The 15436-nt window shown below is 40.7% G+C and overlaps 1 protein-coding gene across 5 annotated transcripts in view; it reads right to left on the reverse strand.

The window, feature by feature from the left end:
* LOC104666351 (UDP-glucuronosyltransferase 1-6) overlaps positions 1-15436 on the reverse strand; it is a 108580-nt gene that overhangs the window by 65742 nt on the left and 27402 nt on the right. The gene's annotated exons all lie outside the window — the stretch shown is intronic.

The following is a 15436-nucleotide window of genomic DNA, read 5'->3' on the forward strand; positions in this document are numbered from 1 at the left end:
ATCATGTAACTGAAGACAGAGTGCCCTCCTCCAGTTACTTATTACTATTTAATCTATCGTTGCCTTTCATTATGGGCCCCACCCTGGGAAAGACCGATCACTCCTATCTTGAAAAACTCATCTGACCCTGCGCTCACTCTGGGGAACATCCAAGTTCAAGCTCTTGTTTCTCATTCAATTCCCAACACAAGGCTGTGAACACCCATTTCATGTCACTGCCTCCTACTTCTCTGTTAACCACGTTTATCAGGCTGCAGCTGAGGTCTGAGGAGTCACCACTGCCCTAGTCCCCAACCACATCTGCTGGATGTGACCCTATTTGCTAACTCTTAAAACTCTTTCTTCCCACGTATGGGTAACACAGTACATCCAAAAAACAGACAACATTGCTAAGCCAGCTTTCTTTAAACAGGGAGCAGGGAGGCTCACTATGTGGTTTTGGCCTTTTTTTTTTTTTTTGCACAAGGATATTTCTCTTAAGGATCACAGAGGACTCTCTATGAAGTGGCTGTCAACATAAAAAAAAAGCTACAGGGAGGCTGAGCTCAAGATGTGATGATCAGATTCTTGCAAAGGCTTTGTTGAGAATTCCCCATCTATCCCATGAAATAAAGGTGCTGCTGTCTAAAGCACACATGGGCAAGACAACTTTAGCAAGGACCCACACAGTGGGTTCAGGGAGCTCCCTGAACCTGGGAGCCTGGATCCTGGCCTCAGATCTTGCACAGTCTGAACTCCTCTTCTGAATGCCGAAGGCTCCAATCTTCCGCAAGTCTGCTAAAGTGTCCATTCATTCAGGCCTTTATTTCATCCTGAAGGTTATGGTCAGGCTTTTCTCCAAGTCAATCCAGCACTAATTTCTGATAAGAATGGTTCCTCCAGAACAGAATAATTTGTGGGGGCCCTAGTTCACATTTCAAGATGGAGAATTAAATGTGTGCTTTTCTAAGGGAGATATCCTGAGCACTCACAACGGTCTCAAGCCCATGAGGCTCGAGAAAGTCACTCCTACATCTGCTTGGCAAGATTGCTGAGGCCTCCTTGTCCTGGTCGCCCTAGGATGCTATGGGCAGGCTCTCTGGGCTGGCCACACTTTCCATCTCACTTCCTCTGTGTCTACATACCTGGCTGTGTCTGCCATTGCTGGTGAGGCTGAGGCTTCCTAACGAGAGGAAGTTACCCCCATTAGAGATCCACATTGGTAACAGATTCCACCTTTGGACAGAACCCACGGGACAGGCAGTGAATGGAGGTGTCCACCAGGGGGCACAGGCAGGACAGCACAGACAAGGCAGGTCTGCAAGGGCTTTGGGAACTCTCCAGGGATGATTTCTGGGGATTTGTGAGGACACAGAGCACTAGAAAGGGATTCTCAGTTGTGGGTGTAACCTCTCAGCCTCTGAACTATTCCTCCAACCCACTTAAAACTGTGTCCCTCCTGATGAGCTCGGGATGAGGGTGGAACATGCCTGGGAGGGTGCTCTTGTCACATTCAAGGGGCTCCCCTGTTCTATCCCCAAGTAGTGGTGTTTTATTTAGACAGCAATGTCATCTAATTTCTAGTCCCACGTCTAGGACTCCTAGACCCTGAGGAGGCCCATGTATCTTGGAAGATGATGGTGCCTTCAGAGACATGGGAGCGCTGGGGAGAGCAGGACTGTGGGGAGGGAGAAGCTCACATTCCTGGTGCCTGGGAAACAGGAGGAGCTGCGCAAGGCATCAGCTTCCAGGGTCTGGAGATGAAGAGGGATCTGGGCTGCACAGATAGACTTGGAGCCATCAGCATATGTGGTGGTTGAAGCCATGGGCATCAGTGAGGTCACCCCAGAAAAATTCAGAGATAGAAAAAGGCATCTGAAAGCCTGACCTGAATGATTGGATTAACCTCTGACAATCTCAGAGATATAAACAAAGACCTAAACAAAGACTAAGAGGTCTAAAGACCCCTTTCCACCCAAACCTACAAACTGAAACTGTTTCATTTAAAAAAAAAAAAAAAAAAATAGAAACAAATCCTCACACCTTTTGGTAGACAAAGAATTCTTAGATAGGACACAAGGGGTACAAACCACAAAACGTTTGCTAAAATTGACTTAATCAAAATTTACAACTTTTGCTCCATGAAAGATACTGTTTTTTAAAAATGAAACAAAGGACGCTCCACACCAGAAGTAAACACAAACACAACTATCTGACACAGCACTTGTATGCAGAATATGTAAAGAACTCACTACTCAAATATAAGAAGACAAACAACCCAATAAAAGTGTGCAGAAGATTTGAAAGGACACCTTGTAAAAGAAGACAGGCATATGATCAATAAGCACATGAAAAGATCCTCATCAGTCATAAGAGGAACACAAATTAAAACCCAAAGATATTCTACTACACACCTATTAGGATGGCTGAAATGTAAAAGACCAAAAATAGTAAGTCTTAGCAGAAATACAGAGCAGCCAGAGCTCTAATGTATTGCTGTTAGGATCGTAAAATTGTGTAACTGCTTTGGGAACAGTTCGTCTGTTTCTTAAGAAGTCATACATACACCTACCAAGCAACTCAGCAATCCCACTTTTAAGTATTTACCCAAGAAAAATGAAGCCTCAGAAACACTTGCACTCAAATAGTCATAGCAGCTTTAGTCATCATATCCAACAACTGGAAACCTCCCACGTGTCCATCAATAAATAAATGCATAAGCAAATGATGATATATCTATACAGTAAAATGCTACTCAGAAATAAAAAGGAATGAAATATTGGTACATGTAACAACGTCAAAGGATCTGAAGAGACATTATGCTGAGCCGAAGAGGCCAGACATGAAACAGTATACCTGTGTGCTTTTCATTCATAATTGTATGATTCCATTCAGATGAAACTCTAGAAAAGACAATTCTATTGTCCAGCAACAGAAACCATTCATGGTTGCCTAAGGTGAGGGGAGGTATTGGGTGACTGAGATAGGACAGAAGGAAGTTACCGGGTAATGGAGTGGTCCATATCTTGAACATGGTGATGGTTGCACAGGTAAATAAAATCATTACAACTCAGAAATGTATAATTAAAATGGTTCACTTTATTGCATGTAAACAATACTCCAATAATGTTTCTTTTGGTAGTATCAATTGAAAGCATATCATTCAATTAAAAAAGAACAAGACATTCCCAAGCTGACTGAAAGACAAAAACCTACCATACAAAGTCCTACCTATTCCAAGAAACATTCACAGGAAAACACCTCTATTTAATAATGTTTCTTTCACATCCTGGTATAGTTTTTGAATTTTAAGTTTAAATTTATAAGTATTTACATATATCACAGTAGGAAGAACAATTCCTGAAAGACAGCAAGAGGCAGAGACTTCCCATACGAAATACTTACAAGCCCCAAAATGATTGCTTTAAAAGTTGGCAGGTCATCGTTTCTGGAGGACATTCTTATTAGGTGTAAACCCATAGATTATTAAAAGAAATTTAGATTAGGACACAGAAAAATCTACCTAGTAATAGGCTTACACGACAAACTAGTAACGAAAAATCTGACATCTAAATAGAAAATATCATTAATTGAAGAGCAATTCGCAGTATGGACAAGTTATTTCCTGTCTCATCCCAGCGGCAACCCCTCCCCCAGACTCTCAAATGTACTTCTGGTGAAGATCCACTCCCAGCTCAGGATAGAACATGTGACCTAGGCCTCAACCAATCAGCACGTCTCATCCCCTTGGCCACCATGATTAGTTCAGAGATGGGCATGTGACTTCATTAGAGCCAAGGAGGCAGAAGAAGTTTAACTAAGGAATCCTGGGAAAAGAACTCAGGCTGAAGCCCCTGCTGCTTGGGTATTATGAGACTGAGAAGGATATCATGGCCAAGGAAACAGAGTCAAGAAATGGAAACATATAAATGGGTTCTGGTGACATAGTTTGGCTCTGTAGCAATCAATACCTAACCAGATATCCCCTGAAATTGTTCTAGTATGTGAACCAATAAAAGAGCTTTAAAAAGAAAGCCCTGCAACAAATTCACTGAGTCAAGAATTTGGGGAAGTTGGCCAAATAAAGTGATCACAGGTTGCATTGATTTTTTTTGGGGGGGGGGTGGTGGGGAGTTGGTCAGGGTCTTGCTCTGTTGCCCAGGCTGGAGTGCAATGATGCAAACATAGCTCACTGGAACCTTGAACTCCTGGGCTCAAATCCTCCTTCCACCTCAGCCTTCCGAGTAGTTAGGCCTACAGGCATGTGCTACCATGCCCAGCGAAGCTTTTATTTTTTGTAGTGAAGGAATCTCACTATGCTGCCTAGGCTGGTCTCAAACTCGTGGGCTTAAGCTATCCCCCTGCTTCAGCCCCGCAAAGTGCTGGGATTATAAGCATGAGCCACCATGCTCAGCCAGTTGCATCAATTCTATTAAATGCAGAAGGTAAATACCAGCTCTTATCCTCACTGGTGAAACGACTTGATAAAAGAAAACGCGTACACACACAAAAGACGTTTAAATGAAAAATTAATAAGGGAAATGCAAGTTCAAATAACCTTGAGATATTTTTCACCTATTGAATTGTCAAAAACCCAAAACGTCTGAAGATAATAAATGTGGCAAGGATATGAAGGAAAGTGTACACTTATACATTGCTAGGGGAAGAATAAATTGTTAATGCCTAATGACATTTCAAATGTGCATGACACAGTAAGTCCCTTTTCTGGCATCTCCCCTATGGAAACTCCCACACAGGAGCACAATGAGTCATATACTAAGATGTTTATTGTAATTCGTTTGAATAAAAGTAAAAAGCAAGATGCAGAGTGGGGGAAGATATTTGCAATACCTGTAACTGCCAAAGAACTAGTATCCAGAATGCATAAATAATTTGAGTAGACAAATAACCCAGTGGGCAATAGACTCGAATGGGCGAAAGAGGAAATCCAAATGACCATTAAGTATATTTTAAAACCCTCAATATAATCAGTCATGTACATAACTAATGCCTTAGCAATCAGGGAAATGTACAACTACTCTGAAAAATAGTTGGCCGGGCACGGTGGCTCAAGCCTGTAATCCCAGCACTTTGGGAGGCCGAGACGGGCGGATCACAAGGTCAGGAGATCGAGACCATCCTGGCTAACCCGGTGAAACCCCGTCTCTACTAAAAAATACAAAAAACTAGCCGGGCGAGGTGGCGGGCGCCTATAGTCTCAGCTACTCGGGAGGCTGAGGCAGGAGAATGGCATGAACCCAACAGGCGGAGCTTGCAGTGAGCTGAGATCCGGCCACTGCACTCCAGTTTGGGTGACAGAGTGAGACTCCGTCTCAAAAAAAAAAAAAAAGAAAAAGAAAAAAGAAAAATAGTTATATCTTATTAAATTAATGATATGCACACTCTCCAACGCAGCAGCTCCACCCCAGGTATATACTCTAGAAACCTACTCATATGTGTTTCAGAATATAAAAGAATGTTCATTGTAACATTGGTCACAACAGTGAAAAGCTAGACACAACCCAAAGCCCATCAACAGAAGAATGGATAAATAAAATTGTGGTGTGTTCATACAATGGGATACATTCAGTACTGACAATGCACAGACTACAACTTGTAAGAACACACATCATGAATCTCTCAGACATAAGTTTGAACCAAAAAAAAAAAAAAAAGACAAAAAAAAGAAAATTCTATTTATATTAAGTACCGAAACAGGTAAAATCATCTATATTATTTAGAGATGCAAATTTAGGTGGCAAAATTGTAAAGAAAAGCAAATAAATAGCCAGGGGAGGGAGAACATCAAAAAGAATAGCTCATGGATGCTGAGCTTAATACCTAGGTGATTTACAACTTTTGCTCCTTGAAAGATACTGTTTTTTTAAAAATGAAACAAAGGATGCCACACACCAGAAGTAAACACAAACACAACTATCTGACACAGCACTTGTATCCAGAATATGTAAAGAACTCACTACTCAAATGTAAGTAGACAAACAACCCAATAAAAGTGTGCAGAAGATTTGAAAGGACACCTTGTAAAAGAAGACAGGCATATGATCAATAAGCACATGAAAAGATCCTCATCAGTACCACCTTAATACCTAGGTGATAGGCTGATCTGTGCAGCAAACCACCATGGCACATGTTTAGCTATGTAACAAACCTGCACATCCTGCATGTGTGCTCTGGAACTTAAAATAAATGTTGATGAAAAAAAACACAAAAGAAATAATCATCACAAAAGTCAGAGAAAGGATGGAAAGGGAATAGAACGGAGGACAGGCACCCAGGATGGATGTCTGGGTGCTGATAAACTGCAGTGACCTCCGGGGTACAAAACCTAACGCAGAGTATTTTGGGGGTCCCTCAGCTGCCATGCAAAGTGGAGCACATGCAGATGGGACTTTGTCCACCTGGGCAGCTTCCTCTACCTTGGGGGCTGGCTGACACGGATCCTAGGTTCCTGTTGATTCTTACTGCCTATCTGTAAAGATTAAAGTTTCTTTGCCTGACTTGCACAAGCGTTCCATCTCACCAGACTCGTACTCTGTCTGGCAGCTAGGATCGTAAAATGCCTCCGACCAGAGCTGGGAAGTGCCAGGTCTAGGAGTCTTAGCAGAGATTGCCGAGGTGGTTAGAGTCCTGCCCTGGAATTGGCAACCCAACCCAGGTGCGTGGTGCATGGTATTTCTCTCCCAGAGATGGATACCAGTGCACGGCACTCTGCTTCACAGTCACCATCAACCCGGAGATTCCAGAATTCGATGACTTTTCAGTGACAAGGAGGAGTGGGGTGGGGAGTAGAAAACAGACCCACAGGGATGGGGCACAGACACAGCAGAAACACTGATTCCTCTAGTCTTCTTATCACATACTTAGGTCCACCTCCCATCTCCACTCCTACCCTAAGGTTTGAGAAACACCTAGGAAAAAAGCTATGTTTCTAAGCCACTGTAAAATCCTCAGCAACATGCCAGCCTAGACACCCTCATGTACCCAGCCTATGGTGAAACCTCAGTGGTCATTTGCTCTGACCAAGTCTGTGGCTGAAAGACCACGTGAAGTTTGAGGGTAAATATACTTGGCCTCAGCTTTTATACAATGCCCTAAATTAGAAGAATGTTTTTTCAGGGTCACCAGCTTGAACAGTTCCAGAAGGCACTATCTACATAGTACCTGGCACTGGCCCCACCCCTGAGGTTGTGCAATCCAGCTGCCCTGGTTCTCACTCTCCCAACTCCACATTTGCCCCTGCCAGGGCCAGTTTTGTGGAGGAGCAGCCCGGGCAGACACATCACATTCCACATTTAGAAGGGTCTCATGCTTTGTTTAATACTTTGCTGTCAGTGTCCTGAAATTCTTTCTTTTCTTTTTTTTTTTTTTTTTTGAGACAGAGTCTAGCTCTGTCACCCAGGCTGGCGTGCAGTGGCACGCAGTGGCGTGATCTTAGCTCACTGCAACCTCTGCCTCCCAGTTCCAAGTGCAAGTGATTCTCACACCTCAGCCTCCTGAGTAGCTGGAACCACAGGCATGCACCTCCACGCCCAGCTAATTTTTTGTCTTTTTAGTAGAGAAGGAGTTTCACTGTTTTGGCCAGGGCAGTCTTGAATTCCTGGCCTCAAGTGATCTGCCTGCCTCAGCTTCCCACTTCAGCTTCAGCCACTGTGCTCGGCCTGAAATTCTTACTAATTTTTGAACAAAGGGCATTTTGCACTAAGACACTCAAAAGTATGCAGCTGATCTGTTACCGACCTACCTGCTCAGGGTATTAAAAGATACCAGTATACCAGTTTGAAACAGTGGTTGTGAATATTATCTCACAACTATAATTTGTGAGAAGACCTTCAACTTCCTAGAACTGTGAACTCAGTTTCCTCTCTCTTCAGAGCCTTTCCCAGACCCATAAACCATTTCTGTCTCTTCCCACGAGCAACATCGCCAGCTGCTCTTCACAGCTGAAGGTAATCTCCCCACCCTGATTCTTAAAAAAGTATTTATTACCATTAAATTTGCCTCATGTGTGTCTGCTAAAAAATATGTGCAATTTTGAAGGACAAATTATGAGCCACCTCTGAAGACAAGTCTCTGATAAGTATCATTTTAAAAGCACAAACAAAATAAAAGCAAAACCCCATGTAATAAGACAAAAAATGAGAGAATGTGTTGCTGGAAAACTCAACTTACAAGAAATACTAAAGGAAGTTTTTCAGGTTGAAAGCAAGTGACCCCATAGAATAATCTGAATTCATACAGAATAAAAGCACCGATAATAGTAATCATGTAGTTATAAAAGGCAGTACCAATGCATACTTTCCTTTTATTCTTTTTTTTTTTTCCAGACGAAGTGTCGCTCTTGTTCCCCAGGCTGGAGTGCAATGGCACAATCTTGGCTCACTCTAATCTCTGCCTCCCAGGTTCAAGCAATTCTCCTGCCTCAGCTTTCCGAGTAGCTAGGATTACAGGCGCCTGCCACCACACCTGGCTAATTTCTGTATTTTAAGTAGAGATGGGGTTTCACCGTGTTGGCCAGGCTGGTCTTGATCCAGGCTGGTCTCAGGTGATCCGCTCACCTCGGCCTTCCAAAGTGCTGGGATTACAGGCGTGAGCCACCGCGCCCGGCCCTGTTCTCTTAACTGATTTTAAAAGCAATCCTAAAAAGCAATATACATATATATAATTATGTTGTTGAGACTATAACATATGGAAGTGTAATATATTTGACAATAACAGCACAAGGGAGGCAGTTGGGAGCAAAGGTAAACTGGGCTTAGAAATGATACCATAAGGTAACTCAGATCCATAAGAACAAAGGAAGAGAACCAAAAATGATCAATAAAAAGGTTAATATAACAAACTCTATAAATACATACTTGCTCTTCTTTCTTCTCTCTGATTCTCGAAAGCATGTGCATTTATATAAAGTAATATCACTTTGTAATATCACAAAGTAATATTGTTTAGTTTGTAACATATATAGATGTACCATGTACAACAATAATATCATGAAAAGGGGAGAAATGAAATAGAGCTATATAGGAATGCCCTTTCAGTATTTAACTGGAATTAAGTTGGTATAAATCTGAAGTAGATACTGGTAGGTTAAAATGTATGTGCTAAGCCCTAGAACAACCACTCAGAGCACAACTTTTTTAAATAGTGGAAAGAAAAACATTAAAGGATTTTACATGTTGCACTAGAAAATATTCACTCAATGCCAAAAAAAAAGAAAAAAGCAATAAAGGCGGAACAGAGGAACAAATAAATACATGAGAGATACAGAACATAAAAAGTAAAATGGGGCCAGGCACAGTGGCTCAATACCTGTAATCCCAGCACTTTGAAAGGCTGAGGCGGGTGGATCACTTGAGGTCAGGAGTTTGAGACCAGACTGGCTAACATGGCAAAACTCTGTCTGTACAAAAAATACAAAAATTAGCCAGGCATGGTGGCACACACCTGTAGTTCCAGCTGCGCAGGCAGCTGACGTGGGAGAATTGCTTGAACCCAGGAGGCAGAGGTTGCAGTGGGTCAAGATCGCACCACTGCACTCCAGCCTGGGTGACAGAGTGAGATTTTGTCTCAAAAAAAAAAAAAAAAAAAAAAAAAAAAAACGAAAGAAAGAAAGAAAAAAATGATAGTAGACATAAAATTCATCTACATCAATAATAGAATTAAATGTGAATGGATTAAACAACTCAATTAAAAGACAGAGATTGTCAGACTGGATAAAAACAAGGCCTCATAATATCTTGTCTGCAAAGATACATTTGAGATTTAAAAACAAAAAAAATTATATTTAAAACATAAATTTTACAAAGTAAAATGGTGGAAAAATAATATATCATAAAACAGCAACCAAAAGAAATGCAGATTGGTTATACTAATATCAGATACAATAGACTATTTTTTAATGACACACTATCGTGAAGTAAGATAATATAGACCTTAAAACAAAAAATATTACTAGCAATAAAGAGGGTAATTGTGTAACGATAAGTGTCACTCTACCAGGAAACTAAAGTAAACACAAGAAGGCAGAAAATAATAAAGAATAGAGGTGAAATTAATGCCAGAGAGATACAGAAGCAATCCAGAAAAATCAACAAAACCAAAGTTGTTTATTTGAAAATAAAGACAAAATGGATAAACCTTCAGTGAGATCAACACAGAAAAAAGAGAGAAGACTCAAACTGCTAAAAATATGAAATGAAAGAGGCAACATTACTACCAACCTTACAGAAATAAAAAGTACTATAAGGGAACACTCTGGACCATTTTATGCTAAGCAATTAGATAACTTAGATAAAATGGACAAATTCTTAGAAAGAAATAAACTACTGAAATTGAATCAAAAAGAAATACAAAATCTAAATAAAGCCATAACAGGTAAAAAGATTAAATGAGTAATTTTAAAACCTCCTGGAAGAAAAGTCGAGGCCCAGACAGTTTCACTAGTGAATTCTATCAAATACGTAAAAAATGAATACCAATTCTTGACAGACTATTCCCAAAAAACAGAAAAGGAGGGAACATTCTCCAGCTTATTCTACAAGGCCGGTAATATTCAGATAGCAAACACAGACCAAGGCTTTGCAAGAAAATAAAACTTCTAATATCTCTTATGGATATGATGCAAAAGTCCTCAATAAAATGCTGTCAAACCAAATTCAGTAACATGTAAAAGGATTATACAACACAATCAAGTGGGATTATTCTAGGAATACAAGGTTCGTTTGGCACCTGAAAATCAGTTAACACATATCACTAGAATAGGGGACCAAGAAGAAAACCATGTTCATTTCAATAGACACAGAAAAAGCATTTGACAAAACCAAACACCTCAGATATGGTAAGAATACTCAGTGAGCTAGGAATAGATGCAAATTTCCTTGATCTGATAATGTGGGGGACACCTACTCAAAAAATCTCCAGTTAACACCTCATGTGCTGAAAGACTGAATGTTCCCCACCTAAGATCAGGAAGAACATAAGAATCTTCTCTTTCCTCTTCTATTCAACACTGTACTACAGGTTCTAGCCAGGGTAATTAGATAAGCAAAAGAAATAAATGTCATCCTTATTAGAAAGGAAGAAGTAAAGCTATCTTTATTTGTAGATGATATGATCTTGTATGTAGAAAATCCTAAGAAATTCACGAAAAAAAAACTATTAGAACAAATAAACAAGTTCAGAAATGTTAAAATACAAGATCAATATACAAAACTCAATTGTATTTCTAGACACTAGAAATGAACAACACAAAATTAGAATTAAGAAAATAATTCTATTTAAAATAGCATCTAAAAAGAATAAAATATTTAGGAATAGATTTAATTTTTTTAAGTGTGGCACTTTACACTGAAAAGCAAAAACTGATGTTGAAAGATATTAAAGAAGACCTAAGTAAAATGAAAGACATCCCACGTTCATGAATCAGAAGATTTAATCTTGTTAAGTTGGCAATACCCACAAATTGATCTATAGATTCAACACAATTTCTATCAAAATTCCAGCTGGAAATTTTTGCAGAAATTGACAAACTGGCCCCTAACATTCATATGGAAATTCAAGGTACCCAGTATGGCCAAAACAATCTTAAAAAGGAATAACAAATTTAGAGGATTTGTAATTCCCAATTTCAAACTTACTATAAAGCTACAGTAATCAAGGCTGGGGGCAGTGGCGCACACCTGAAATCCCAGCACTTTGGGAGCTCGAGGTGGGTGGATCACTTGAGGTCAGGAGTTTGAGACCAGCCTGGCCAACATGGCAAAATCCTGTCTCTACCAAAAAAAAAAAGCTACAGTAATCAAGACACACACTGGCAGTTCCTCGAAAGATTAAGTATACAGTTACCATACAACCCAGCAATTCTACTAAGTATATACCCAAGAGAACTGAAAACACATATACAAGTAAAACTCATACACAAATATGTCCACAGTAGCTTTACTCATAATAGCAAAAAAGTGGAAACCACCCAAATGTCCATCAATTTACAAGTAGACATACGAAGTGTGGTATATGCATAGAACAGAATATTATTTGGCAATATAAAGTTATTCCACAACATGAATGAACCTTGAAACCTTTATGCTAAAGGGAAAAAGCTACTCATGTATTTTGTGAATGGAATCCATAGAAATAGGCAAATCCATAAGGACAGAAAGTTGATTAATGGCTGCCAGGGGCTGGAAGAAGGAGAGAAAGAAGAGTGAGTGATAATAGATATAAGGTATCTTTTGGGAGTGACTGAAAATGTTCTAAAGTTGACTATGATAATGGTTGTACAAATCTGTGACTATACTAAAAACCATTAAAATGAGTGAATTGTATATATGTGAATTGCATCATAATAAAGTTATATTTTCATAACCCCTTATTCTCATTCTCCTAGAGTTATCTAAATTACTAATCAGTCAAGGTTCCAGGCTTTTATGTACTCATGTTGAATACTTTTTTTAACTGAATCATTCTAGCATTCAGCTACTCTTTAGATAATTATCTGTTAACAGAAACACTGCTGCCAAAATGTTCCACATGCCTGGAAACGCCCCAGGTAATCAGTCACAAAGATAAACACAGCGTTTTGAAAGACAGGCAGAATTTTAAAGCCATTGTAGATATTGGCCTAAGTCATGTATTTTAAAAAGTGCCTATTAAGAATGACTTGGCATTTTGGGGCCGGGCGCAGTGGCTCATGCCTGTAATCCCAGCACTTTGGGAGGCCGAGGCGGGGGGATCACGAGGTCAGGAAATCGAGACCATCCTGGCTAACACAGTGAAACCCCGTCTTTAATTGAAAAATACAAAAAATTAGCCAGGTGTTGCGGCGCGCGCCTGTAGTCCCAGCTACTCAGGAGGCTGAGGCAGGAAAATGGCGTGAACCTGGGAGGCAGAGCTTGCAGTGACCTGAGATCATGCCACTGCACTCCAGCCTGGGTGACAGAGTGAGACTCCATCTCAAAAAGAAAAAAAAAAGGAATGACTTGGCATTTGGAGGCTTTTATTCCACTGACTTGCCAAGAATGAACCCACAGCTCAACCAAGAAAGGCTGAGATTTCACCCTGAATGAGCATTCCTTGCAAAGACCCCTATAGGGAGACAAACAGCTCAGAGGGTGGGCACAGGATCCTTGCTGTCCTCCACACATCCAGGCGGGGGCCCTGCTGCGTAGACACCATTGGATTCACTTGGAATTGATTTAGATCAGAGTTTCTCAATTTCAGCACTCGTGACATTTTGAGCCAGAGTAATTCGTTGTTAGGAGTTGGGGGGTGGGTGTTTTTCCACACATTGTACAACTTTCAACAGCATCCCTGGCTCTACCTACATCCTACTGACTGTTTCGCCTCTCCAGTTGCAACACCAAAAATGTCTTCAGACATATCTGTCCTAGGGGAAAAATTAGACCTGTTTGAGAACTACCATTTAGATGAACCCAGAACATGAGAGGAGGAAACTTGGGAGCAGAACTAGTCCTGAGGAATTGGGGTCTAGTTTTCTGGGAAAATGCTCCGTAAACAATGCTGCAAGAAAACCACATTCATTGTTTTTATTACCTGTTGGCAAGAAAGTCTCAGCCTGTATTCAGGCCTCTAGGCCTGAGCTTGCATTCTATTCCTTTCTATAGACCATGCTGGGAAGAGAGGATGTCCCAGAGCCAGAGCTCTGGCCATGACCTGGCTCTATGGTCTGAATGGCCCTGTCCTTCTAAAGGCTTGAACAGTTCTTTGTATTACAAGGAGAACAGACTAGGATTTACCTCTGACCTTCTTTGTTCTAGGGAAAACACTCCAATGACCCTTCTCATAATGAAATGCAAAGTTAAATTCTCTTCTAAAATTGAGATCTTTGAAACCTGGCCATATCAATAGGAAAAGAGGTTATCCCTGGGATGGATGAAACTCAACAAAATAGCAAAAAGGACAGCATAAGAGTGTCCCAGCATCTGGCCTGGATTCAAGTCCCTATAGGAAGAGGAGAAGGGCCTAAAAACAAAGGTTCTTTATTTACTTATTTATTTATTTTATTTTATTTTATTTATTTTTTTCATGCAACAGCATGAGATTCTGGGGAAGAAGTGAGGACCGGAGAGACAGACAGAAAGGTTGCAAGGCACCTGTGAGAATCTGGCATAAGCTGAACTGTCTTGGGGCAGGTCATAAGGTGCACAGAGCTGGAGAGGAGGCCCTGGGCAGGGCTGGGATAAGTTGTTTCAGGACATCTGGGACTGCCTGGTGGCTCAGCCTCTGATGTTCTCACAGCAGGAATTTCCGCTTCTCCGAGGGCCAGCTTGGACAGAAACCAAGCAGCCCTCTGAGATGGCCACGTCCCTCCTTGGGCAGAGGAGGCAGGTAAAGCTTTGGTCAAAGTCGCAAAGTCACACCAACATGGAAATGAGAGGGAAGTGATCCTGCTTTACTCTTCCACAAGGCAGGCTGGGAGCCCAGAGGTTACCATGAGAAAGGACACTCTTTCTTTGTGAATCATAGCATTATGTAAAAACTGGTCACCAACCTATGGTTTTCAAGGAGATCGAGACCATCCTGGCTAACACGGTGAAACCCCAGCCCTACTAAAAAAAATACAAAAAAATTAGCCGGGCGTGGTGGTGGGCGCCTATAGTCCCAGCTACTCAGGAGGCTGAGGCAGGAGAACGGCGTGAACCCGGGAGGCAGACGTTGCAGTGAGCTGAGATCACGCCACTGCACTCCAGCCTGGGCAACAGAGCAAGACTCTGCCTCAAAAAAAAAAAGGGGGGGTTTGCACATTTTTTTCAGAAATGTATTTGTTTTATCGTTGGGTCATTAGTTACCTATAAAGCATGCTTACTAACCTGATAGGTGAAATTGAATTCCACAGTTTGTTAATTTGAATTTCTTGGATTATTTCTGAAATTAAACATGTTCTTAAAGTTTTCTTGGCCACTTGTGTTCTGTTTACTTTATGTATTGCCTGATTATGTGATTTGCCTAACAAAGAGTGCATTTTTAAGCTATAATCAGGGCTTCATTTTCTATGATCTGTGATGTATCTTCTTGTCTTAAATAATTTATTGCGACAAAGTCACATAAAATTAACCATGTGAAAGTGAACAATTTCATGGCATTTAGCACATTCATGTTTTGCAACTGACACCTCTATCTGGTTCCAGACATTTCCACCTGTCCAAAGACACACTTTTTTTCATAGTGTTGAAATGGTTTGACTATTGGACAAAAGAAATTCTATTCTGATCACTTTAATTTAATTCCTAATAATTAAAAGTGCATGTTGATAATTACATATCATAATACAGAATGTTCTCTAGGAGGACATGCTGGGAATACAGTTGAGATACAAACGAGGTCAAGCACCAGATATAGGGTCACAGGGCTCAAAAAGTACATTCACTATAGCTCAGTTTCTCAATATAACTGAGTACAACTTTTTGAAAAAATAAGATAA

Source organism: Rhinopithecus roxellana, chromosome 14 (genome assembly GCF_007565055.1).
Source record: "Rhinopithecus roxellana isolate Shanxi Qingling chromosome 14, ASM756505v1, whole genome shotgun sequence".
NCBI classification, from domain to species: Eukaryota; Metazoa; Chordata; class Mammalia; order Primates; family Cercopithecidae; genus Rhinopithecus; species Rhinopithecus roxellana.